The sequence below is a fragment of the Leptonychotes weddellii genome, chromosome 5, assembly GCF_054177405.1.
Source record: "Leptonychotes weddellii isolate Sample4059 chromosome 5, ASM5417740v2, whole genome shotgun sequence".
NCBI classification, from domain to species: domain Eukaryota; kingdom Metazoa; phylum Chordata; class Mammalia; order Carnivora; family Phocidae; genus Leptonychotes; species Leptonychotes weddellii.
In genome coordinates, this window is record NC_138373.1 from 53,186,025 (window position 1) to 53,213,710 (window position 27,686).

Sequence of the window (27,686 nt, forward strand, 5' to 3'; positions counted from 1 at the left end):
GTATTAATCACAATATCATTTTTTACCAAAGACGAAGACAAGTTCTCCAAAAGAATAAATCTTCTGCAATTTCCCCCCTTAAAATGGAAGTCATGTAAATATCCGCGACCACGTACTTGCAGCAGCTTAGCCAAAACGCAGGCACTCGGAATGGAAAGGAAGCATCGGATTTGTGGCGCACAGTGCCACCTCCTCACAAAGCCTCACACTTTGGGACAGGAAGGAAGAATAATACTGTAGCCACTGGTAGCTGCAGGGGGACTTTCGGGAGGCAAAATGGCATCACTGGAGTTGGAATTTGGCCAGGACACTGGGGCTAAATACCCGGACTCTTATGAAAAGTGCCCTGGGATTGTTAATGCCCTCGAGTTGTCAGGACCTCAGTTTTGTGTCTTCTATGAAAAGAAAAGCTGATTAGATCATTTAAGTAAATCTCTCGGTGGGCTTCTTTAGCTTCTGATTATCTAGATATGCTTTAATCACCGTCAGATTGCCCTGGTTAAAATTAATGACAGATTAATGGGAGACACTCCACGATATCAAAGCACCAAAATATATACCTCCATAATATATCGCATATATATTTTTCATTTATTCCCCAGGGGATTAATTTAGAGCCCCAGCAATTCCTACTTGGACTAAATCATGCTGTTTTAAAGAGTACATAATATCCCAATTATCCTGTTGCCCTTATCTTTATGAGTCTCCAAAGGAGGGATAACCTAAGTAGGGTGATTAGATTTAATACCACATCCCTGAAACCCAGGTCCTGTTTCAACACACTCTTTTTTTTTTTTAACAATTACTCTGAACATTAAATCTTTGGTGTTATTTACTAAAACACTTAGCATAATACTTCAAACACAATTATTCACCTCCTTTGCCATAACGGAAATCTAGACTATTCAGATTTCTTAAGGGAACAAAAAAACTGAGAATTTTCATTTGTGGTGGTAATAAAATTCATACATATTTTAATGTATTCTTGGCAGGCATGTCCAAGAAGGAAAATATTTGTATTATGTGAACAAATGCTCTTTAAAAACAGGGTTGGGGGGTGACCAAAAAATATTAGCAGACAAGTTCTTTCTAGCACCTACAAAACCCAAGAATGAGATAAATTCATTCATTTCTTTCCCTTGCTTCCCTTGTTTTACAAACACCCTCCTCTGTCCTTCAGCAAGTTTTTTCCCCTTCTCATGCTCCACAGAAGGATTTTTAAAGCTTTCTCTTGGTCCACAGGGCAGGTTTGCCAAGTCTCAGCTCCTACATCTGTAAAATGGGGCAGCTGGTTCTGAACCCAGCCTATGCATTAAAATAGCCTAGGACAATGCTTCATCCCTTAACCTCGCTTCCAGAGACCCTCTCTAAAAAGCATCCTATCCTTTTAAAAAGTTCTCCAGGTGATTCCAATGTGCAACCAGGGCTGAAAATGCCTGACCCAGGTGTCTCCAGGATTCTTCCCATCCTAAAACTTTACTTGTCCTTCTGTTCACTGAATTACCATTTAGCTGATGTGTCAGGCAAACCAGATCGATTGGTTTCCTACAGGGGTCCTGACAATTCTCTGACAATTCTAGAGGCCCGAAGTTTGAAATCAAGATTCCAGCAGGGCTGGTTCTTTCAGGAGGTTCTGAGAGAGGATTGGTTCCATGCCCCCTGCCCCCGAATCTTAGTCTCGGTGTGTCCTTTCTTCTTCTTTCTCTTATAAGGACACTTATCATTGGATTGAGGGCCTACCCAACCTAGGATTCTCTTACCCAGAGAACTGTACTTTAATTACATCTGCCAGGACCATTATTACAAAGAGGGTCACACCCTGAGGTTCTCGGTAGACATATCTTTTGGGGGTCACTATTCTACCCTCTATGCTAGAGGTGCCACTTTTATCAGAAGCCAATGACAAATCCTCTGAAACAGGTGCAGGACAGGGGAAAGGCAGACCGCGGGGCTTTGGCTGCCATAACAGGGAAGACAAGGGACGGAAGGGCATGCCAAGGTGGTTCCAGGCCAGCCCCCACAGGCATCTCAGGACTTGGCTGTCAGGTCAACTCTACTCTAGTCACAACCAAAATGAGTCAAGAGAGAAGCAACTACTGCTCCACGACACAGACTCCACCAGGGCCGACTTCGTGCTGGGACAGAGGCTGGGACGAAGAGGCACATGCTGTGTGACCTCCACGAAGAGGGGCCAGAGTTTGGAAAGGCCCATCATGACCTCCAAAGAAGTTATGCATTCCCTAACCCTGGACAAAGGCCTTCATTCATTATATTCAATAATTTTACTACTTTCTTTCCCCTATTATCCCCCTACCTGAAGTCAAACAAATCCTTGTACCTAATGGATTTCCATGAATATTGTTATACATAGCAAGGAGGAAAAGAGATGAGAATGCTATAAAAGGCCCACTACAATGACAATTTTGTTTTTATGCCAATCCATGTTATTCGCTTCTTTCAAAACTATGCTCAAAATCCTTGCCTTTTCATGGTTTCTCCCCACACCCAGGCCTAAGGACCATATGATCCACATCCTTTAGCACAAACATTTATGATTTTTTTCCTTCCTTTTTTTTTTTTGTTTTAATTCAATTAGCCAACATTTATTATTTGAACCAGGTCTGCTTGTACTTATAAATATGCCTGCTCCATGCATCCGTACATCTTTTTAGATGTAGGCCCAATGAGGCTGATGGCTCATTGCAGGCAGAAACCCTGCCATTGGTTTCTATGGGATTCCTCCCAGACACTGATACCGTCCTCTGCACAGAGAATGTTGTTAATTGAGAGACTCTCTTATTAGTGCCTCCCTAGTAAAATGTTGCTTCTCATTTACCCATTTAATTTCTTTAACGAATATAACCCTCCCCCAAAAAGAAGGAAATAGGATGAAAGAAATGTTCCTCTGCTCTGAAATAAGAGTGGCATACCCACTGCCCACTGTCGAAATAGAGTGATCGCATTTTGAATGACAAATCCACAAAGCGACCTGGCAACAAATACTCATATAAATGCCAAGGAAAAACCACCTCTTAAACACCCCACCAGTTTCTTCATCTCTTCAACGTGGCTGGAGCCTGATGGGTTGTGTCACTAGCTGATCTAACAGGAGAGCTGGAACGGAGAGCTTGTTTTTCTTCTTTGGTCCCCTGACACAGAAAGACCCAAGAACAGCTCCACCATTACTTGGTTACCTGGGTCTCCCACAGTTAACATTTGCAATCTGTGATGTCACACCCAATGGCAGTGATGTCACATAACCAAGCTGTCACACTCAGAAGAGCTGGTAGAAGTTGCTTTACTGTGGCGAACCCAATCCTACTAGAAACACGATGTCTTTGCCCAAGAGTGAAAGCTTCTCTGCAGCAAGGACTGCCTGGCCATAGAGTGCCCTTCATTTTCGTCAAATCTTAGCTTCAGTAGCTTTTAAGTCACATCACAGGATGGTAGATCTTCCCAGCCTAGGGCATCATCCACCTAAATAATCAATTCCCTTAAATATAGCTACCCTTAGAAAATATTTGTAAATCATTTATCGGACAAGGGATTAATATCCAGAATATACAAAGAACTTCTACAACTCAACAACAAAATAACAAACAACCCAATTTAAAAATAAGCAAAGGATTGAACAGGCAGGTGTCCAAAAAAACAAAAAAATCTACAAATGGCCAAAAGGCACATGAAAAGGGGCTCAGCATCACCAGTTATTAGAAAAATGCAAGCCAAAACCACAAGATGACACTTCTGCCATATTAGGGTAGCTATTATAAAAAATAATAATACCAAATGTTGGCAAGGATGTAGAGAAACTGGAGCCCTTGTGTAGTGCCAGTGGGAATGCAAAGTGAGGCAGCCACTTGCAAAAGAGTATGGAGCTTCTCAAAGAAGGAAACATAGAATCACCATATGACCTAGCATTGCCACTTCAGGGGATATACCTAAAAGAACTGAAAGCAGGGACTCCAACAGATATTTGCACATCCATGTTCCCAACAGCATTATTCACAAGAGCCAAAAGGTGGAAAGACCCCAAGTGTCTATCAATGGATGAATGCACAAACAAAATGTGGCGTCCACATCCAATGGAATAGTCCTGATCCTAAAAAGAAGGGAATTCTGACACACGCTACAACATAGACGAATCTTGATGTCACTGTGGTAAGTGAATTGAGCCAGTCAGATAAGGACAAATATTGTATGATTCCCTGTACATGAGGTACCTAAAGTGGTCAAATTCATAGAAACAGACAGCAGGATGGTGATTGCCGGTGGCTAGGAGGAAGGGGGAATGGGGAGTTAGTATTTAATAGGAAGAGAATTTCACTTTAGAAGGTGAAAAAGTTCTAGAGATGGATGGATGGTGGTGATAGTTGTACAAAAATGGGAGCTTAATGCCACAGAACTTCTAAAGATGGTCAAAATGGTAACTTTTATGTTATGTACATTTTACCACCAAAAAATGACATATTAAAATCATAGCCATCCCAGTTCAAAAATGCTCTTCATTATAATACTAATTTTATAATTAAGTTGTTAGTCTATCTTGCTTCTGGTTCTGAACAGTACTAAAAAATCATGCATCTACCTTTCTTTTAAAAAGTGGGAAGGGGAGAAATAAAGTTTTTTCCTTCACTCATTCCCCTCATGTTTGCTGCAGAGTAAGGTAAGCTTTAAATTGCTTTTGACAGTAAAAATAAAACCACTGCCATTTTCATGGTTAGAATTCAGCTGATGATCAGTTGCTTCCCTTTCACCTTCAGACCTCTTCCTCTTTTTCTGTGCCACACTTCCATCTCATTCATAAGTCTCCTAGCACTGGTCCCTCCCACCCACAAACCCCGAAAGTAGGAGGAACTCTCTCTCCTCTGGGGTTAATGTCTCTTAGGCACAATACGACTGATAGACCACTTAGCAGCCCAAGCTATGGGCTTCCCAACACCATTAATGACCACAAGAAAGTACTTTAGCTCTTAGAAAAAGCAATATTATAAACAGCTAAAATGTCAAGTAAAATGGATACTGCAGAGTCAGGGTCATAAAAAAGACACTGAGGGACTGGCTCTAGAACTCGGGCTCTCGACACTGGCACTATTCTGAGAACCGGGTTTTGTAGGGAGTAGAGGGGAAGGTGGATGGAGGGAATGCATTCTACGGGAAAGAAAAAAGTTAGGGGAAAGCAACAATCAAAGCTAGAAGCTTATCTCACATTTCAGATCTAAAATTAGATCTAAAAATGAACACCTCAGCATAAACAGAAATACACTCTTGTCTTCATGATAGAAAAATGGACAAGAATGAAGTAGGTTTCTGTGCATCTTTAGAATCTTAACATTTTGTGTTACTTACAAAGTATTTAATTGCATGTAAAATGTATTGTTTTTAAAACGATCTTCCAAATTACACTTCTGAACACTTTCACAATAGGAAAAACCAATCCTTTTAAATTAAAAAATGAAAAGATGATGGACTGTAATAATAGAAATATTTTCCTTTCCCAAATATAGACATTTGCTTTATCTGTCGTATTTTAAATTGCTTCTAGTATTTATCATCCTGGACCTTCATCCCTGGTCAGTACATCTTGAAATACTTCTCAGATCCCAACACACATATCCCCATACTTCTGTTTTCACAAATGGCCTGTACATACCTATTCTGAGGTATCACTTCCATGACGTGCTCAGTTGGGCAAGCCGTCAGTGGTTTTGATGGCTGAATAAAGAAGAGTCATCTATCCAACCTTTGCAACATGCCAGATAAAGGTTCATTTCCCAGAACATCCTTGCTATATCCATCAAAGGAAAATAGACTTGATCATATTTCTAGAGAGAGAAAAAGACCCAGACACTTTGGGCAAAGAAAGCCCTGGAAGAAGTTGCTGTCACAGTGTTTCCGCTTGCTGATTAGCCTATTGCCACTTGGTGGCACTGTTGATTCCAGTTTGCTCCCGGATCCCGGGGTGGGTAAATCAATTGATGCAACCATCAGAAGCATGTGTGGTTCTGGCTCCAAGAGGAACTTCATTAAGCCCTGACAGCCTTAATAGAAACATCAGAATGTCCATAGCCCGATACCCCCAAACCTAAACGGTAAAGTCATAGTACATGCCGTCCACTTAGAACCTTCCTTTGGATATTTCTCCAAATACAGAAATCCAACCTCTTCTTCAAGGTGCCTATCTCAGCCTGCCTCTGGGACACCTGCCCTATTAATGCCAACCAGTCTCCGGTGGGGCGCGGCTGTCCGGGAACTTCTCCTGTGTGCCACCCTAGGCCAACGAGGCAGAGACTGGGGAAGAAAATGAATTGGTGACTTGGAAGCAATACCACCATCTTGAGATTCTTAAAAACATAAGATAAAATGCAGGGTCAACAACCCCTTGATAGACTTTCCTTTACATCATTTATCTGGCGAGAGCTTTAGTTTAAACCTTTCAACACATTTGCGTGAGCTTCCTTAAGAAACTTGCACAAGGGCAGGCACACAGAATTCGTGGGTGGAGGCCTGGAACCTCAGGCTCTTCTCCAAGCCCCAACACCACCCTGCCTTGACCTGACGGGGACTATCGGAAGGCTCCCAGTGTCAGTACACACAAAGGCCCAACAAGCGCTAACGCAAGTCTAAGGAGCGAAGTGGGGCAGCCTGCCTCTCAAAGTCTATGGCTCTTGTTGTCTTCCCTCACCTGCTGCCCATCCACTGCACGAACACAGACACACACATTATTGGGCTGCACATCCCTTCCTCTGTCCAACTTTGTTTTCTTCCCTTAAGATTTCCAAGGTTGTTAATTTTTAAAAGATTTCAGTTACACAAACATTTGGAGGAAACAATATACACTGTACATACGTGATCATTGTTCTGTTCTGTACATCCCTCAGGGTGGCTCTGTCTCTGTTCTACGTTGATCTTTCTCTTTCTGTATAATGAGGGACATGGCAGAAGCCTTGAACAATGACAATATAGAACCCCCCGGAGGGGGCAGAATAGGGACATTTTACATCAATAATTGTTATGTATTGCTTTGAAAAACACATATTACACATTCTTTAGTGGTGAGAATAGCTCTCTATGGTGTCTCAGCTAGCTCAGATCATAAATCATCATCAGTGAAGTATAAAACATAGGGAGATATTTCTGGTGGCTGTGGTCTTAATATCAGCATTTAGTTTATGATACATATAAAATATAACTGACTATAACGTAATGATGTGGATCTTTTAACAAACACCACGACTCACATATACAATAAAAGAATGTCAGCACCTTCTAAATAGACACTTCGGCATGTTAGATACATATTCTTGAGACTGCTGGGGAAACTCTGTGAAAACTCCTCTTTTGATATTGCCTCCAATGCCTAAGACATAATACTTTTGATTTTTTCAATTGTGGTAAATATTCATCCTTTGAGGGTGGTTTTCATTTTGGGAAACAGCTCAGTCATTTGGAACTAAATCTGGCATATAAGCCGGAGAAAATGGTTTGAATCAAAAATAAGATTCATTCATTGAATTATGCAACAGATATCGCCCTGGACACTCCACCATATGGAGTTAGCCTCAGCTCTTAAGGGGCTCACAGTCTAGAAGGAAGAAAAGCATGTAACCAAGTAATTGTAGTAAAAATGATACAATCTTTCCAGATATCTAAGCAGCTCTCCTTGCTCTCATGTTGGACCACGTAAGGCTGAGTTTCTGGTTTGGCTCATAAGGCAGTTATCAAAGCAGTTCCAGAAGGAGCTGTTCCAAAGCTGAGCGAGCAGCAGCAACCCCAGTGGCATGAGTATGTAACCTCCCAACAGTGCTACTCCCACAGAGGAGGCTTGTCCAGATAGTTACATCCTGGTACATGTTACTTTTACAATTTGATCTAGGTATTACTTTATAGTTTACCAATCCCAACGAAACCACAGTCATGGGTTATGATACCAGATGATAAGAAATCTTTCCCTTATATTTCCTAAGCTGGCCTAAAATTGACGCAGCCACCATTAAAGGAGGTAAAGCACTATAGGGCTTGGCACGGGAGCTTCCTGGGGGGGGAGGGGCCGCGGGGGAGGAAGCCAGCAGCAGCGGCAGCCAACTTTAACGTACTGGGATGGCAGGGGGTGCTTGTTGGTCAAATAAATAAATAAATACAGTGAAGATGACAGGACCCAGGTTTCTCACTGTCAGAAAAGGGAGTTACAAGTAGGGAAAAGGAAAAAAAAAATTAGAATGGAAGGTATTGGTATGAACTCATAGATACAGAAATTAATGATATTTAACACGCATACAAACACATATATTTCCTAGCTCTGACAACTGAGAGGTGCCCAGAAGCAGCAACACCCCAATAGCGATAAGCATGCCTGATGCCCTAATGCTCCACTTCTAACCCCCAGTCTTCACTAAAAGGAACCAGGGATCCTTGGAGACATGGTTGATTCCAGGAATTAACAGGGAAAATATCGGATGAGCCTGGAACATCTTAATGTGCCCGAAAGTGAGGAGGTGCCCGAATGACAGAATCATGTCAAAAGGACACAGAAACTTGCTGATAGGAGTTCACACTAGCCAGGCATGGGACAATTGAAGGATCAAAATAAACAACGAAAGTGATGGATTATAACCCACTGAGTGAAATAAGAAATCATGAGTCCATACTGATAAAAAATAAATAAAGGAAAAAATTAAAAGTTTAACGAGGACAAAAATGCAGATCTAGTCTCAAAGGACTCTCAACAAAATTTGTATTAATTACAAAGGGAAACAAAGTGATTTTATAATGGAGACACCTGACAGACACGATCTTAATCAAGTGATCAAAGTGAACATCATTAGTAATGGGACAAAATATGTGTCACCTGGTAGGGTGCAATGAAAAGAATACAGAACCTTGTCCATGAAATCCGTGCCAACAATGCCTAACCTGAATATAATCACGGAGGAACCTCAGCCAAACTCAAATTGAGGAACATTAACTGACCTTCAAAAGTGTCATGAAAGGCCAAGGGACTAAGGACTTGTTCCCGGTGGAAGGAAGCTGAAGAAACATGACAAGTAAATGCAACCCAGGATATAAGCCTAGATGCTTCTGTTACAGAGGATGTTATTGGAACAACTGGCAAAACTTGAGTGGGGCCTGGGGGTTAGATGACAGTGATAAATCAGTATCATTTCCAGATTTTGGTGGTTGTCCTGTTACTACAGGAGAATGCCCTTGTTTGTAAGAAATCCACACTAAGATATTTGGTGGTGATGAAGCATCATGTGGGCAACGGACCCTCAAAAGAAACGTTCATTATACTGTACCTTAAAATTTTATAAGTTTGAAATTCCCCCCCCAAAAAAAGATTTTTTAAATATTGTGTAAAAAATAGAATAAATAGCCTGACTCTGCAACAGGCCATTCCCTCACCCCACCCCACTGCCAGCCTGATCCTATACTGGTGAACTTGCACAGGAGGGAAAAAATACTGCACCGATCACTAAGATCTTGAAAATACATTTATCTGGGCGCCTGGGTGGCTCAGTTGGTTAAGCGACTGCCTTCGGCTCAGGTCATGATCCTGGAGTCCCGGGATCGAGTCCCGCATCGGGCTCCCTGCTCGGCAGGGAGTCTGCTTCTCCCTCTGACCCTCCTCCCTCTCATGCTCTCTGTCTCTCATTCTCTCTCTCGCAAACAAATAAAATCTTAAAAAAAAAAAAAAAGAAAAGAAAATACATTTATCTAAAAAGGGAAAATTATGGCAAATGCAGGAGGGGAGTTTTCTTATTGACTGCTTCATAGACCATGGACCACAGTAATGAGAAGAAGCATTTACACTTACCAGAGGCCATCAAGCCCCTTCAAGTATAAAAGCTTTAAGGATTCTTTAGGGTATAAGAATACAGAGTAAGTTAGGGGGGCCTCTCAGGGCAGTCGAGGGGCAGTATAGCGTGACTCCAGGATAAGCAATAATCTATTGAAATTGGTTTCACCAATGGGGCACTAAAAGGAACTGTGTAGCTATCCGTGTTTATCCTGGAAGTTTCCCAGCCCCTTCTCTGGGAATGGATCCCACCTCTTCCCCCCCACCACCACCCCCCCTACAGCAACTCACACCCCTCCCCATAGTAAGTAGTCCTACTGGGTACCTGAGACCCAAAACAGCCAATCTGAATTCTTCCTGACATATGCATGCAATGCTAGAAAAAAGATGGTCTCTCTCTGCACCGTGGTCGCTTAGCTCTTCCTACCACTCCAACAGATCTGGTGCCCTTCCAGAGCCAGCATTCTCTTTCTTACTGAGGCTACTAGTGACTGGGTTTCTCTCGCTTGTCCCCGAAGAGTTATGACTAATACAATTACCATCTTGTAAAAAGGTAGTCTCGGGTATAAATTAGTAACCTAAATTTCTGGCACCAGGTCCCTCATGTTTAGGAAGCATGCTCTGGTTTCCAGGCCCTAACCAACTGCTGGATGGGTAAACCAGCCACAGAGGCTCCGGACTGGTGAAGCCAGAAAAGAAAATCCTCAAGTCCAGAGCAATGGCCTTGAGCCATCCTTACATTTCTCTGCCCCTTTAATTTAACCACAAATGGCCAAGTCTATACAGTGTATGCATTTATGGTCTGAGTGCTGAATGTAGTTGTATACATCATCGCCTTATGTGTACACCACGCATCTCCTCCATGACACTTGAAGATACACTGCTATATGGGCAAGACCTAAACTCCCTTTCTCCCCCATGGCAAACTGCTGAGCGGACACTCCATAAATATGACCGCATGCTTACAGCAAGTATAAAAAGAGCACGTTGTAACTCAAGGCTCTGTGTGAAACATGAGACTACACAGAGAAGAGTCTCACTACAAAGTCCCAGCGCCTCATTCGGGAGAGACTTCCAAGAAATGCTGAATGAGTGAAGTAATGTTGCCTTTTCTGTCCTGTTAAATCGCCAACAACACTGAAGCCAAAGCACAGGGGTCACGCACACCAGCACAGAGCAAGTCTGCTTGCTGCCAAGCCTTGACGTGACTTTACCACCTGGTCTGGTCATGGTTCCTGGTCAACTCATTAGGAAGCTGGTGGGGAGTTTATGCATGGCTAGCCCTGTCGCACATGAATGCTTTTTAGAAAAGAGACCGGTGGATTAGTGCAGAAAAATGTGAAAGGGTTATGCCAATCTGATCGCCTCTATCCTAAGGCGGTGTTGCTGCTTGTCACACTCGCTGTGCCTAAACAGCTTCTTCCTAGCCATGAACCAATACCATGAACTCTTGGAAGACAAATGACCACAGATTGGAAAGAATTGCCCTCTAAAACTGCTTGATTTTCATGTTAGGGCCCGTTTTATTTTGTATGCTACATCACACACAATTCTTGAAATGTTTTATTTCTTCCAAAGGTAGAGTGTACCTCAGAGATATTATTAAGTCGCATCGATTTTCTTCTCATTGCTTTAGAAACATCGAATTTTCACAAGAGTGCATTTTCAGTTACTACATTTTAAAATGACAAACAGGTAAATGCTTGTTCAGTTAATACATTAAAATGATTTTTCTCCAGAAACATAAAAAAGTTTACATTTCTTAAAGTAAAATTTTATTCTAATATGAATATATATATGAAATATGTATATATATTTCATCCTGTTGCCCTGAGGTTCATTTATATGTATATATATTAATACATATATATTTATATAAGTATGTTTTATATAAATATATGAATGAACCTCAAAGCAACAGGATGAAAGGAGGCAAAAATATTCTTCCTCACTGCCATCTTACTCTGTGGGGTAAACAAGTCACTCAAATAATCATGAATAAAAGTAAAAACTACTTTTGATACTTTGGGGGATTTTTAAAAGGAAATCTGCACTTTTTCATTTAGGATCTTCTGAAATGGCTACACCTGTACTTTGCCTTACCTTCGCAATATTTCCTCGATAAATTGTATTCTGAAGTAATCCACAAATATATTTCCGCCCAGCAGAATTTAGTATTCTATTGGTGCACTGATACCGAAAGCAAACAAAAGAAACCTGACATTAACTGTTGGTTGTGCTCCATCATAATTTTCACAGGAATTTAAAGGTTCAATTCTGTGTTGTTTATCATTCAGGCCAATACAAAAGAGAGCTCTTTCGTATTTGTGTTTAGAAACACTCCACAGTAAATGTTAGTTTATGTAAAACTGCACAGTTTGTGCAAGAAGAAATCAATGACATAATAGATTTCTAATTTTCTATCGATGGCATTAAGACCCCTTAACTAAAACAGGATGATGCTCTTGCCATAAGGTTATCAATGCTCCTCATCTGTTTCCTCTCAAACATAAAAAAGGTATTCTTTTTTTTTTTTTTAAGATTTTATTTATTTGCGAGAGAGAGAATGAGAGACAGAGAGCATGAGAGGGAGGAGGGTCAGAGGGAGAAGCAGACTCCCTGCCGAGCAGGGAGCCCGATGCGGGACTCGATCCCGGGACTCCGGGATCATGACCTGAGCCGAAGGCAGTCGCTTAACCAACTGAGCCACCCAGGCGCCCAAAAAAAGGTATTCTTTAAAACACTTACGACCAAAGAATGACCTAGAGAATTTTGCCTCTGAAGACGTGAATTAGAAATCAGACTTTTGGTGAAACGAAAACCCAAGAATAGATACCAGTTTGCTCTAGTCCAGTCACATGTCATATATCTGCCACCACTAGGCCCTCCTGGCAAGCCCCGCCTCCCCAGCCAATCTCATCTCCCTCTGGAACTCACCCGCAAACACACCACAGGCTTCCATGCCTTGGCACTTGTCCTTGCTGTCTGTTCTCTGTTTGGAATGGCCTCCCTCCTCCCCTTCCGCAATACTGATTCCAGCCATCTGGTTGATCTGACCCAGGAGAACCACTACTTTTCCATGGGAACTTTCTTAAGGCACCACCCATCCTCCCTCAACAAAAATTTTCCTGCCTCTCTCTTCCCGGCTTCCATCACACTTTGTGCCCACCTCCAATAAAACGCAGGACACGGTGTCGCATACATTTATTTTTCTATCTCTGTGAACCCCTAGAGGACAGAGACAGTTAACTTCTCCTTGTGTCCCCAAAGACTAGCAATTTCTATTATAGTCAACAATAAACGTTTGTTGACTGACTGAGTGAATGAGTTTTCTGAAAACTAGAGCTTACTATTTTTTTACCTCATGTCCTTTTTATGGTTAACTTTGTAAGAGGACCCTGCCTTGTTAGGGTATAACACATAGTTAAACTTTTTTTTTCCTGATGATGGGGTTCATCCTCATTTTATAAAATATCACCACACCCCTCTGGCTACTGATAATGTACAGGATTGCCTGCTACAATCCCAAAAGCATCCCCATGGCAGGAACTTAGGAATTCTGAAGCTACTTCTTAGGTTTCTGTTTCTCCTCTTTTTTTCAGACTTTCTCTTCCCCCAGTTTTTAGTATAACTGCTTCTAATAGTGCTCACAATGCCCCTCTCTTAATTGGTAGCCTTTAATCAGCTAAGGGCAGAGGAATGTGATAACTAAGCTTGTTAATCCTGTGCAACTAAAACTAAATAATCTCTGAATTGGTGCCTATAAAGTAATAATGTCTTGGGGCTCTGGCATTTGGAACGTGTGACAACTACATACTTGAGTTGTTTAAGGTCTTAGAAATTTCCTCCCGGTTCTCTGCCTTAGTTTGCAGTCCTGACCTCCACATAATTGAGATTTTATAATAATTAAGCATCTTAGATATGATTTGCCATAATCCCTCCTTAGAAGAAAAAGAAATTTCACTCAGAAATTGGAAGCTTAAAATGAATTAAATGGCCCTTGGTACATTCTGAAATAGGCTAATAAATTTCTGGACTAAATCTGACCATTTGCAAAAGAGGAAACATCCTTAAACTAGTCACTGTATGTAGAGATTGCATAGTAATCAGGATGGGCTTAATGATGCTGTGGAAATAAACAATTCACAACTATCAATGTCTCCCACTGACTGTGTTGCTTTTTTTTTTTTCCCCTCACTCATGCTACACGTCCATCATGAATTACATTCTACACTCACCCTGGGACCAAACTTTCGAGCTCAATATTGTCAGCCTCCAGGCAGAAGGAAAGAGATGTAGAGCACCACATACCGGCTCATAAAACTTTTGCCCAGAAGTGACACACATCACCTCTCCCCTCATTTCACTGCTGAGGCCAGTCACATGGCCACTGGTGAGTCCAGCCGAGTAGGAATTCCTGTCCAGTCAGAACAAGATGGTACTTCAGTTGTTCGAGAGCCACGGTCTCCACAAAGCAGTATCAGCCCCAGAATCTCTGCCTGGTACAAGTGCAAACACAGATTCTTGCTGCTATAAACAAAGATAAGGTCTATCTTCTAAATCACAAGTACATATGCATTCTCACCTCTGCTTTTTCCCCTTCATTACAAGCATATATTTTTATAATGATCCAATTAGTCACACTTGACATTCTTATTTTAGTCCTTTGTTTTTAGTCCACCTCACAGACGTGTGTTACACTAAGTCGCCTGGGGCCAAAAGCCAGCTTTTAGGAATTAGAAAGTTGAGCTACTTCCCTGTCCCCACCCAGATTTGTCATCAGCCATTTCCCACCTGGCTCAGAATTAACACACAGCTCATGGATGCTGGTCTCTGCTGTTCACTACCTGCTGTTCACTCTAAATATATTTCTTTACTGAACTTCAGATATACATATCCACTGGCTAGTGAAGAGATCCACTCAGATGGCTTGCGGACACTTCAGACTCAACATAACCAAAACCAAGTTCATCACCTACCCCCACAAAAGAGAATTACTATTTCCTCCCCAGTGTCCCACCTCCACCCAACCAGTCACCCCAACTAGAACTTAGGCTTGAAACTTCCTCTCCTCCACACTCCAAGGTCACCTCTACTTCCTGAATCTATCTCAGATTTGCCCATCTATCTCCTTTCCTACCACTCCTGCCTTGGCCCCAGCCTCCATTCTCTCCAGGCTTAGTAAAATAGCCCCAGACTGGAAGCAAGAAAACAAGGTAGTACTTCACAATGACTGTCTCAGTTATAACATTTCCTGTTGGGATATTTGAACTTAGATCCTCATTTTCCTCAAAAAAATACTGACAGTGTTTAATGTGGCTGTGACATTTTAATAAATGAAAGAAAAAATAATTAAGGATCTTAGCTAGATTTTATGTTCCTTCTACTACAAAGATATAGAGTAGGAGACTAATAGCCTATAAAACACAAAGTGTCAGTACAAAACATAAACACCTCACTTCCTTATCCAATTAGTTTATTTTCCTCTAAAATTTTTCCCAAAATTCAATCATGTTCTCCATATCTCCAACTGACATTCTTAGTATGTCATGCTTAAATTGCTACTGTAGGGTAATTTTTCTTCAACTTGTATTTGCTACTCATGTTTTATCCAAAATTAATTTAATTCTATAGCATGTCATTTTTCCAATTTGTTAAGGTCAGTTTGAATTCTTTCATATTTTACAGAGAATCGGCAACTCCGTGAAATCTGGAACACTGGCGTCATGTTCTCTAATTCTTAATCGAGTTACCCACAGATACAATAAGCAGAAGCGGTCACTATGTGCTATCATGCCTAAATATCACTTCAATGACGGTGTGAACAATGCTAAATGCTCTATGGATGTGACATTCATGCATATACCATTACTGGAGTCAAGAGAAAGTACCAGCTTATTAAAGTTAAGATGAACACAACTATTGTTGTTCCATTATTTACCTGTCGTCTCCTATATATAGAAGAGAGATTAGCCTAATGCCATTTAGTTTATGCAAAACCCAGTTGGTTACTAGATTTATCTAAAAATAATAATAAATTATTTGATGATTTTTTTTCTGATCTCTCTTCATGTATTTGATGTTAGTCTGACTTGTCTATAATTTCCATGGTCAATCTATTTTGGCTGGGCATTTTTAAACTAGTCACAATACTTAACATATTTTAATTCTGAGGGACTTCTCTTTATCTCCATAATTAAAAAATAATAACAATAATGACTCGCCACCACAGTGGCACTTGCTAGTTCTTTCAATACCCAGCATGCCTGACTAATACAAATAGTTCCAGTTCTTCAAAGCACTTTTTCACTCTTTTTCTATTTTGACTCTCTTTACTTTCATCGAAACTGGGAACTGTTCCAGGCTCCTTCACATCTGATACCTCTTATGAAGAGTGAATTGAATAAGACATTAAAAGCCTCTGCCTTTTCACCAGCTTCTGTTACCGGTTTTCCTGGCCTGTCTATCAGGGACCCATGCCAAGCAACTGGTGAAATTATGTTACAACAAAGTCTTTCTGAAACTTGCGGTAACTAGCCCATATGGACAGGGTCTAAAGTGGACTAACACTATATTCTTTCTGATGTGGAAAAAGTTTATGACAAGAGGATAAGCGAGAATACGGATTGCTTTTTTTCAATTTGTTATATTTTTTTTTTCTCTCAACTTCTTGTGCACCTTCCAAGAGGAAGGAAAAATTGGGGAGAATTTTTTAAGAGCCTTTCTATGTATTTAAAATCAAGTCAGTCCATTTTTCGCTTTAACACAAGCAAATGAAGATTCTTTAAGATTTGATCTCTTTTCACCTGGCTATGTATACCTTGATGACCCAGAGGAGACCTATTTGGCAAAAGAGAAAGAAAGAAAGAAAGAAAGAAAGAAAGAAAGAAAGAAAGAAAGAAAGAAAGAAAGAAAGAAAGAAAGAAAGAAAGGAGGGAGGGAGGGAGGAGGGACAGAAGGAAGGAAGGAAGGAAGAAAAGAAAGAAAGAGAAAGAAAGAAAGAGAAAGAAGAAAGAGAAAGAAAGGGAAGAAAGGAACAAAAGAAAGGAAAGGAAGGAAGGAAGGAAGAAAAGAAAGAAAGAAAGAAAGAAAGAAAGAAAGAAAGAAAGAAAGAAAGAAAGAAAGAAAGAAAGAAAGAAAGAAAATATTTGCATGCTGGTACCAGAGTCTACTGGCCTAGAGTGTCCAAGGCATTATATTAGAGGACCATGAGTTGGGGAAGATTTTATAGATGAGAAAGGAAAAAATTAGCAGGAAAAGGTGGTTTCCATCACTCTGTTTGCTTCCATCTCCTCCTCCTGTCAAATAGTGCTTCCAAAGAACAAGCATCCAGAGCCAAGCTCATCAGCCCCTCCACCAGCAATAGGAAAACTCCATCAGGGTTTAGCCAGTTCATGAAACCCATGAAACCTGAATAACATTTCCAAATTGCCACTCTTGCCAACAAGCTGAAACAAGAGAATAACGTACATCTATATGTGGTCAAGAGGTTTTAAGTGCTTCCTTCATGATTAAAGACAGTTGGTAGAATCAAGAATATGAAAAGATAGGTAGGGCCTCTTCAGCTCCCATATCAACAAATCTCTATCTTCATCAAATACATCTTAAGTTCATTCACTAGAAAAGGAGAAAAATATTTTTTTCCCAAAAAATCTACTGTTTCATACACAAATCATTACACTATGTGTGGGGGAAAAAAAAATATTTGTAATGTCCTAGACTGGTTTTCTAAGCCTCCACTTATATGTGTTATTCATATTCCATGAATCACATCAGAGTTCTCACTGACCTCCTTTTGTAGAGATAATATTTTTTTTCTGAGAACCAGGAAACATTTTATCATTTTTGTGAAAGACTATTCTCCATTCCAAGCTTTCCACAGAAGATTCTATTTATCTGTGGTTTGGTACTTTAAGTGTTATTACTCAACTTAATTTGCTCTTACGACTTCTTAAGAGTCCAAAGAAGGCCTGTAGTCAGCTACTATTTAAAACCTGTTTCTTGGGGCACCTGGGGTGGCTTAGTTGTTAAGCATCTGCCTTCAGCTCAGGTCATGATCCCAGGGTCCCGGGATGGAGCCCCGCACTGGGCTCCCTGCTCAGCAGGAAGCTTGCTTCTCCTTCTCCCACTCCCCCTGTTTGTGTTCCCTCTCTCGCTGTCTCTCTCTGTGTCAAATAAATAAATAAAATCTTTTAAAATAAATTCATTAATTCCTTTAATTAAACCTGTTCCTTCCCAATTGTCACTCTTGGGTGGCAGCATGTGTCTTACCTCTTGGCCTTCAAGCCTCACATCATTGAAAGTGGATGTCCCTGAACCAGATTCATCAACTAGAAGATGACAATACTGTATGGGAAACTAGAATTCTTCCCCGTTATCTATTCTCAAGTGCAGGTGAAGAATAAACTAGGGCCCACAGACAGAGCCAGTGGCTAAAGCAGCACAGAAAAAAAGCTTCTTATAATTAGGTAAAGGGATCCAAAGTGTAGGTGTTCCTATGATTTATATTAGTGCACTCAAAATCTGACACCATTAAGCATTGTGATTCATGGACGGCTTACATCAAAGTTAATGGGAGTGGTTTTTAAAATACAGGTTCCAAGTCCTCATGTCTGACCAACTATACTGGAATCTAAGAAGTGGGGCCCAAGCTCCCAGGATAATTCTTAAGTACACTAAAGTTCCAGAATCCCTGCCCTGAAAGATGAGTAGAGAGATATCCAGTGGCAAAGGTATGGACTGGATTTGGCCAAGGTATGGATTGGGCTGGGAAAGATATGGACTGAGTTGGGGAAAATCTAGCCTAAGAAATGATGGAGGCAAAAGGAGCAATAAGGGGATCAAGGTCAGAATAAGGTAAAATGACAAGGAGGGATAATCAAAACTAAAGTTCCTTTAGATATAGAATTTTTTTTAATTTTAAATTAAATTTTTTAAATTCAAATTTTAATTTTAAATTTAAATTCTACATCAGGGGCGCCTGGGTGGCTCAGTTGGTTAAGCAACTGCCTTCGGCTCAGGTCATGATCCTGGAGTCCCGGGATCGAGTCCCACATAGGGCTCCCTGCTCGGCAGGGAGTCTGCTGCTCCCTCTGACCCTCCTCCCTCTCATGCTCTCTGTCTCTCATTCTCTCTCTCTCAAATAAATAAATAAAATCTTTAAAAAAAAAAAATTTAAATTCTACATCAATAAACTTTTGGAAAACACAGAATTAAGAGTATTAAACAATGATAAGTCTACCTTTAAAATCAAAGCACTAGGGGTGCCTGGGTGGCTCAGTCGTTAAGCGTCTGCCTTCGGCTCAGGTCATGATCCCAGGGTCCTGGGATCGAGGCCCACATCGGGCTCCCTGCTCGGCGGGAAGCCTGCTTCTGCCTCTCCCACTCCCCCTGCTTGTGTTCCCTCTCTCACTGTGTTTCTCTCTGTCAAATAAATAATAAATAATACAGAGTGGAAGCTTTATAAACATTTAAAAAAAAAAAATCAAAGCACTAAACTCCTATTCAAATTGTTGAGTTTAGGGGCGCCTGGGTGGCTCAGTCGTCAAGCGTCTGCCTTCGGCTCAGGTCATGATCCCAGGGTCCTGGGATCGAGCCCTGCATCTGGCTCCCTGCTCCACGGGAAGCCTGCTTCTCCCTCTCCCACTTCCCCTGCTTGTGTTCCCTCTCTCGCTGTGTCTCTGTCAAATAAATAAATAAAATCTTTAAAAAAAAAAATTGTTGAGTTTAAGGATTTTGAAGGAAACCAGATTATGTAGAGCATATATAACATATATACAGTGAAGTATGATAAAGTATGGGAAGTATGGTTCAAACCAGAATGGTGATTTTCTTTAAATCTCAGATATTTTCTATATTGATTCACCTTGAATTGAATTTAGAGCACTTTGTGCTCAAGGACTAAAGGGTACCCCCGTGGCATTTGTCTCCTGGCCACTGGTTGGCTTCCTTCTGTCTCAGTCAGAAGTAGTCTATCAATGTCAGCTTTCTGAGAAACTGATAGGGAAGAGGTGGGTTTAGTTTTCTCATGCTCCTTCCTCCACCAGTCCTCATGGGACTATACAAGAGGCCAGAGCCAGAACCTAAGAAAAATCTGGATTCCGGTCTCTACTAATCCACTGATAGACTGAATAAATCATCTAACCTTGTAGGTTGCAGCCTCCTCACCAGCACAATGACGAGGTTAGACCAGATTATCTTCTGGCTCCAAAACTCTAAATGTCACATTACACACAGCTGTGATTCTGTGCTTTTTGCTTTAAAAAAGGAAAGAATCAGGGCGCCTGGGTGGTTCAGTCAGTTAAATGCCTGACTTTGGTTTAGGTCATGATCCCGAGATCCTGGGATTGATCCTGTTGTTAATACTGTTACTTTGACTGGGAAAACAGAAAAGATTCTGACTAAAAGGAAAATGAAATCTACTTTGGGCTTCAGATACCAGTGGAATTCTAAGGTCCTCTTCTTTACCTTCCCTCCACCCACCTTCCTTCAGGCTGTCTCTCCTGCCTAATCTCACCCTCTACCAGCTAATTTCTCTAGCTCCTGTTGGGCATAACCTGATTTGCACGTAAAACTTACTCCTCAAAAAAATTTAGCTGAGGGTAGTATCTTAGATTAGCCTGAAGAAGTCACCGAAACATCCTTAAAGGGTCTATAAAGAATGTAATATTTACACACATTTTTGGAGCTACTCAGTTTTGAGTGTGTATTTTTAACAGAGATGTAGACTGATTTCACTACATCTATCTATCCTTCCTCAACTTGTCCTACTTTTCACCTACTATGGGTCCCTGCATTTTATCCTAGCTCCCCCACCCAGTTCCTCTACCCTTCTTAGTCACAGCATCAATAACCCACAAGCTGTCCTTAAAACCAAAAGAGTAATTATCTCTCAGCTTATATTTCATTTAAATACACTTGTAGGAGTTTTTGACTTCTCAGATACCACTACTTTGGAAACTTTTGCCCACACGCTGCCAATTCTTTACTGTTTCCAAACAAAATTTACAACAACTGTTGCCTCTTAGCAAAAAAAAAAAAAAGAACCCAATAATAGAGTGCATCCCTTCTGTTCCCTATAGCGATGGGCTTGTCTCTCTTTCAGCATTGCTTAAACTAGTCATTTCATGTATTCTCAGGCTTTGGGGGCTCTACCTGTACTATTCTGATTACATCATCACCCACAAAAGATTTACAAACAGGTTTCCATGGCAAGCAACAAGAACAAATGAAAAAGTCCAAGAGAACCGTAAACAGAAAAGATAAGGTGATGAAAACTGAAATGCAGCCCACTGGAAAGCAACTGCTTTCATCGCCAACAACTGAAATTATCGGCATTTTCCTGAAACATGACAAGAACCACACAATAAATGAAGACACTGGACTGTTTATGGATGTAATAGTCACACACAGCTCGATGCAAAAGACTCTAAGGACACAAGGGCAGTCACCTCCTGCATACAAATTCTATTCCATGTTTAATGGACTAGACAAGTGTTGCCATTTTAATTCATGGCCCTACATAAAACGAACATTATAATAATCTCCTTTTGAATCTTTATGTTTTTCGTAACCCTGGTAGCTAAGTGCTGATACCAACAATTATCTCAACGTAAACAGTGGTTGGAAAAGGCAGAAATCTGTAACGACGGGTCAGTTGAAAAAAGGCAAGAGTGAGGTGTGGGTATGGGTTTCTGGCAGTGACAGAACTCAAGCTGTAGGCACCTCTCAGGGAATAACAGAGAGGAACACACGGAGTCCAGATATGCACGGAGACACTGTCACTCATTTACGCAAAAGACAAAGGCAGGACTATGACTTGTTGTAGCTCTAGAACTCCTCCTGGCACACACTAGGCAGTCAAGAAATGCTCACCAAATGAAAACACAGTGCCGAATTCAGAGTCAGGAAACCCACTGATGTTAAGTGATTATTATGCAAATAAAATAGCATCATTTCACATACAGGGACTGTGGATGGATTTTTCTCTCTCTCTTAGGAATTTCTGAGAAGCCACTCTGGGTATCTTAATGCTAGATGTGGAATACTTTCTTATTTCTCAATTTCTTCTCCCTCAATCAATTCATGAAGATGAATTCAGGTCTTTTAGGTCTCTACAAGGCTGTTACAGGAAAGCATAAATATCCTGCAATAGGTATTGCCATAATTTGAATATACAGAGAAAAAACAAATTTTGATGGCGTCCCCCTCATGACCCACTTCCTCCACGGCCTCACTTCAGTGATGATTTGAATAGTTGTTTTGTCTATGGTCACAGCCTTTGCAAAGAAGTCAAAGTGAAGCAAGTTTGCCTTTTTCGTAAACATACCATTTAAAAGGATCTATTACAAGACAGAAATGTATTGGGTAAATTATTAAACTAAAGGTGAAGGGTATGGATTCAATCATTCTACTTTCTTCCCGTATAACCTCACTCTTAGTACCCCACCCACCTACACGGTGGCCTCCCTCAGCCCCCTCCTGCCTCCTCCCGCACCTGCTGCCTGCGCTCTGTCCCTTCACACCAGCCTGCCATTGCTATTCCCACCATCTGGAGTCGGTTTTCAGTATCTCTGTCTCATCAAGTCTCCATCTATTTTAAAATATCATCTGAAAACATATGTTTCCCACACACACACCCCTTTCAATTTCCTCTCTGCTTTTATTAATTTCATCCTCTGACTTCCTTCAGCTCTGAAAAACCCATCTGATTCACTTCAGAAAACCGCTCTACAAAGAGCCGCCACTGCATTTGATAGGAAAGATTATAATCTCTCAGGTTTGAAATACCTCATAGGAGTGGTTTGCACAGGCTCCTCCATTTTATCTGCATGAGCTGATGGAAAGGGTGAGAAGGAACATGAACCAGGAGATGAGGGCATTTCTAACATTAAAATTACCTCCAATGCTGCGGATCACTTCCAAGTGTCCCGCCATGCTGCTCTGCCCTGTTGCCCAGGACCGCAAAGCCAACCCAAGGTCATCCCTGAAAGTCACCGTCCTGAACATCTTTGTAAACACTTAGAACTCAGTAAGAAGCTGCCTAACCCATTTTTAAGATTGCCAATAAGAGTTGGGGGGAAAAGCAAAAAGCCTCCCTCCATTCTTTTTGTTTCCTCAAAGACTGGCCCAATAATCTGGACCCCCCCAAAAAAGAAACAAAAACCGCAAAACAGAAGGATAGACTTGCTCTAGACACCCAGTCGATCAGAAACTTCCATGTTTAGACTGCCCAGCCATCTCGTTCTCTTGCCTCTTTACCTTCTCTAATTAACCTCTGCGGCTGTGTTACTCCCTTTTAATTCTCACGGCCAGCATTTACTAATCACGTGTAAGATGCGTGGCGCTCCCCCACTCTCCAGCATCGGCCGATGCTTTTTTGCACCGTGCTGTTGAGATTCTTTCATCCTGTTTGCCTTTTCTTTCTTTATTCCCCCTTACCACAGTGAAGAAGCTGAAAAATGAGGATCTCACTCTCAAACTCCGCTCTATTGTCAGGTCTGCAGGCTGCAGCAGTTGTGAGAGCTGAAAGAATCACTGTTGCTAAGCAACACTTTGCACCCTGAGTAAAAGATAAAGAGCACCATGCACAGCTCTGAGGATGAGGCAGTCCAGTTCCCCGTGAACTCTGGGGGGCCGACCTCGGGACAATCAACAGAGAAATGTCTATTCTATTAATAAGGGGCTTGGGGAGGGGGGACTTCTTAAATTTTCTTTCTTTTTCTTTAGATCATTTCTCATTTTCTCCAAAAGGAGCATGACCTAATGGGCAGAGAAGTGGATGGCAAACCCATAATTTGGGCTTCCAGGATCTACTGGTGCCACAAATTTCCTCATTGAACAGAGATGCTTCAGTATATACCCTTCCATGACTCAGTTTCTTCCGCTTAAAAAAAGTGAAAATTAAAACCAACTGCTTCACAAAGTTGCAAGAAATTAATTTTTTAAACAGTATTATAACATCCTCAGCAATGACTAAACCACGATCTAAGTTATTAAATGATGATAACACATTTCCTGCCGGTCTTCCTCAGGTGACCCTTGTAGCAGATTTTCTCGTGGGCAAGTCCCATCCTCTCATACCTACCTTCCATGGAAACATCTTGTGATTTCTTTGGAGGAAATATTAACCACCAGGAAGTAACTTTAGAGGAGGGAGGGTTATCTCCTTCATTCACAGCCTGAAACATCAGTGGGTGGGCCAGTGATGGAGTAAAAGACAGAGATTGCCCTGCTCCAGCCGTGTCCCTCAGGCTTTCCGTTCTGTATCACTTCCTGAATTGATGCAAGAAGTAAAGTTCTGGGTGACATTACAAAACCATTAGGTGGACAAACAAGAATGAGTGGGGTCTCCGATGGCTTCACGGAGCAGAGCCGCCACATCAGCTCAGACTTAGGTGATAGAGAAATACACCTCGGTCTTGGTTAGGTTGCTATTATTTAGCTTCGCTGTCACTTGCAGACCCTAAAGAATATGCACCCCAGTAATTTATGTTCTACCTCGGAGGCTGTCCCAGACCTAGGAAGTGTCAAGCGTGCCAGTAAAATAACTCTGTACCCAAAGGAAACTCCAGAAAGTTTTCTAAGTGGAAACTGTAATAAGATCGACCACTTACCGAGTGCATCTTTCCACTAAACCAAAAATGTGAAGCAGTTCTCATCTATAATTCAGTTTAGGAAACATCATGCTTTCAACTAACCAGCATATAAGTTTACTAAGCACCACTGTGTACAAAACACTGCCTAACACAGAGCAGAAGCCACAAAGATGGACAGGACATGCCAGTCTTCCTGGAACTAATGTTCTCATGGGGGAGTCATGAGATGGAACATTTTGATTAGGCTTAATTGAACAATGTGTGATGATGAAGAGCATCTCTAAGGTTTCATCTGCTCTAAATAACTAGGCTTCTACCACAACTGTTAATATGCTACTTCAGCGTCTCACCAGTGGCAGAAGTTAAGGTTCTTTTTACAGCTTTAATGAAGCATAATTGGCACACTACAGAATGCACGTATTTAAAGTGTACAGTTGGGGCGCCTGGGTGGCTCAGTCGTTAAGCGTCTGCCTTTGGCTCAGGTCATGATCTTAGGGTCCTGGGATCCAGCCCTGCATCGGGCTCCCCGCTCAGTGGGGAGTCTGCTTCTCCCTCTCCCTCTGCTCCCCCGTCCCTCATTCTCTCTCTCTCTCTCTCAAATAAATAAATAAAATATGCAAAAATTAGAAATTTTTGAAAAATAAAGTGTACAGTTAATGGGTTTTGATATACATATACCCATGAAATGATGACCACAACCAAGATAATAAAGATTTCCATCACCAACAGTTTCCTCATATTTCTTTGTGTTCCATCCCCCCTCCTTCCCAACTAACCCGAACCCAGGGAACCACCAATATGGGTTCAGACCAGTTTGCATTTTCTAGAATTGCATTGAAATGGAATCACGCAGTGTGTACATGTTACTGACTGATTCCTCTTGCTCGGTATAATTATTTTGAGATTCATCCACATTGTTGAGTATATTGATATTTTGTTCCTTTTCATTGTTGAATAGTATTACATTGTATGGAGATACCAAAATTTATCCATCACAGATGAATTCACATTTATCCATTCATACTGATAGACATTTGGGTTGTTTCCAATTTGGGGCCATCAGAAATAAAGCTACAGGGCTATGAACATTCATGTACAAGTCTTTATACACACATGTTGAACACATATGTTTTATTTCTCTTGGATAACTAGGAGTAGAATCGCTGGAGAATATGGTATCCAAAGTTTTAGGAAACTTTTATAAAATTTTGTACCATTTTATATACCCACCAGCAGCTCTGAGGGTTCCTGTTTCTCCACATCCTTTTCAACTCTTGATATGATCAGTCTTTTTAATGTTATGCATTATAACAGGAGTGCAGTGGTGTATCTGAGGTTTTACTTTACATCTACCTAATGACTAATCATGTGAAAAAAGATGCTTCTCCAACTCTTCTGCCCATTTTTAATGGGTTTAACAAGGTTTTTGTCTTCTTACTATTGAGTTTTAAGAGTTCTTCATAATGTCAACTATACTTCAATAATAATAATAATAATTAACTAGAAAAAAGACTCTTTTATATGTTCTGGATACAAGTCTTTTGTGTGATACATATTTTGCAATATTTTCTCCCAGTTTTAGTTTCCCATTTCACTTTCTTATTAGCACCTTTTTTTTTTTTAAGATTTTATTTATTTATTTGAGAGAGAGAGAATGAGAGACAGAGAGCATGAGAAGGAGGAAGGTCAGAGGGAGAAGCAGACTCCCTGCTGAGCAGGGAGCCCGATGCGGGACTCGATCCCGGGACTCCAGGATCATGACCTGAGCCGAAGGCAGTCGCTTAACCAACTGAGCCACCCAGGCGCCCCTTATTAGCACCTTTTGAGGAAAGAAAAAAAGGTTTGAATTTCCAGGAAACACAATTTATCCATTTTCTTCTTTTATTGTTTTTGCTTTTTGTATCATATTTTTTTAATATTTTCCTAACTCATGATCACTAAAACTTTCTTCCACATTTTCTGCTAGAAATTTAATTGTCTTACATTTATGCCTATGATCTACTTCAAGTTAATTTTTGTGTATGGTATGAGGTAAGAGTTAAAAACTTTTTTTTCATGCATATAGCTATACAATTGTTCCAGCACCATTTGTTGAAAGAATTTTCCTTACCCAGTTGAGTTAACTTGACGTCTTTATGGAAAATCACTGTGCTTCATCTCCTACCTTTATGCTACTACCACATAGTCTTGATTACTGTTAACTTTATAAGTCTTGAAATCAGGCAATATACATGTTTCAATTTTCTTTTTTTCAAGATTATATTTTTAAATCAGCAGTTAAGTTCTGCAAAACAAAAAGGCTTCTGGGATTTCAACTGGGATAATAAGAAATATATAGATCAATTTGGAGAACTGATATAATAATATTGAGTCTTCCAACTCATGAGCATTTTATACCTATGCATTTATTTAGACCTGAATTAATTTTTCTCAGAAAAATTTCATAATCTTCAGTGTAGAGGTCTTACACATTTTTTGTCAAATTTATCCCAAAGTATTTAATAACTTTTGATGCTATTGTAAATGGTATTGTTTTTCAATTTTTAGTTCTAATTGTTAATTGTTAGTATATAGAAATATAATCAATATGTATTTTGATCTTATATCCTGCAATCCTGTAAAACTCATTTACTCTTTCAGGTAGCTTTTTTTTAGATTCTTTAGGATTATCTATATACTGTCTGTAAATAAAGACAATTTATCCTTCTCTTCTAGTCTGTGTGCATTTTATTTCTTTCTCTTGCCTTACTGCATTGTAAAGAACCTCCAATACTATGTTCAACAGAAGTTGTGAAAGCAGATATCTTTGCCTTGTTCCTCATCTTAGGGAAAAGCTTTCAGTCTTTCACCATTAAGATGTTAGCTTTATGTTTGTCATAGATGCCCCATTTCAGGATGAAAAAATTCCCTTCTACTCCTAGTTTGCTGAGTTTTCATCAGGAAGGGATGTGAGATATAATCAAATGTTTTTTCCATGTCTAATTAAGATACACATATACTTTTATCTTTTTTAGTATGTTGACACAAATAACATTGATTGATGTTTAAATTTTAAACCAACCCAGCATTCCTGAGATTAAACCCTTACTTCACCATGATGTATTATCCTTTTTATATATTGTTGGATTTGATAGGCTAAAGGTTGATTAGGAACTTTTATGTCTGTGTTTATGAAGGATATTGGCCTGTAACTTTCATTTCTTATAATTTTGTTGTCTAGTTTCAGAATTAGACCTCAAAACCTCTACCATTTTCTGAAAGAGTTTGTGTAGAATTAATATTTCTCCCTTAAA

General features: G+C 40.5%; 1 protein-coding gene across 2 annotated transcripts in view; it reads right to left on the bottom strand.

Moving 5' to 3' along the window:
* The window catches only part of NEBL (nebulette), a 344,799-nt gene that overhangs the window by 268,236 nt on the left and 48,877 nt on the right, over positions 1 to 27,686 (bottom strand). The gene's annotated exons all lie outside the window — the stretch shown is intronic.